We start from the raw sequence: 389 nt of genomic DNA on the forward strand, positions 1-389 counted from the left end.
TTTTTTTCCCTATAAATGGTTACCTGCAATGGAATTTACTTCTGAGAAGTTGTGATACTCGGACAAAAATATAAAGAAAATGGTTCCTGTTCACTGTCAGTTCACCTTATCATCCCTACCACAAAACCTTTGCCAATCCTCAGCCACATCATCACCCTGCCATCCCTATACTGCACCTTCAGCCTGACATCTCTTTACCACACCATCACTCTGCCAGTCCACTATACAGTCACTGCCATTTATCCATCATACCTTCACCTTGTCATTCCTCGACCACACCATCACTCTGCCTTTCCTCCTCCATGACATCCCCTGCCAATCCTCTAACACAGGGTTCTTCAAAGGACGTGTTGCCACCCAGTATTGGGTCATGTTCAGTGGGTCACCAC

At 45.8% G+C, this 389-nt stretch overlaps 1 protein-coding gene across 1 annotated transcript in view; it reads right to left on the reverse strand.

Annotated features, from left to right (window-relative positions):
- Nucleotides 1–389, reverse strand: part of LOC119592569 — a gene marked incomplete at its 3' end in the record, with an annotated part of 18,718 nt that overhangs the window by 16,353 nt on the left and 1,976 nt on the right.

The sequence above is a fragment of the Penaeus monodon genome, chromosome 30 (assembly GCF_015228065.2).
Source record: "Penaeus monodon isolate SGIC_2016 chromosome 30, NSTDA_Pmon_1, whole genome shotgun sequence".
Lineage (NCBI taxonomy): Eukaryota > Metazoa > Arthropoda > Malacostraca > Decapoda > Penaeidae > Penaeus > Penaeus monodon.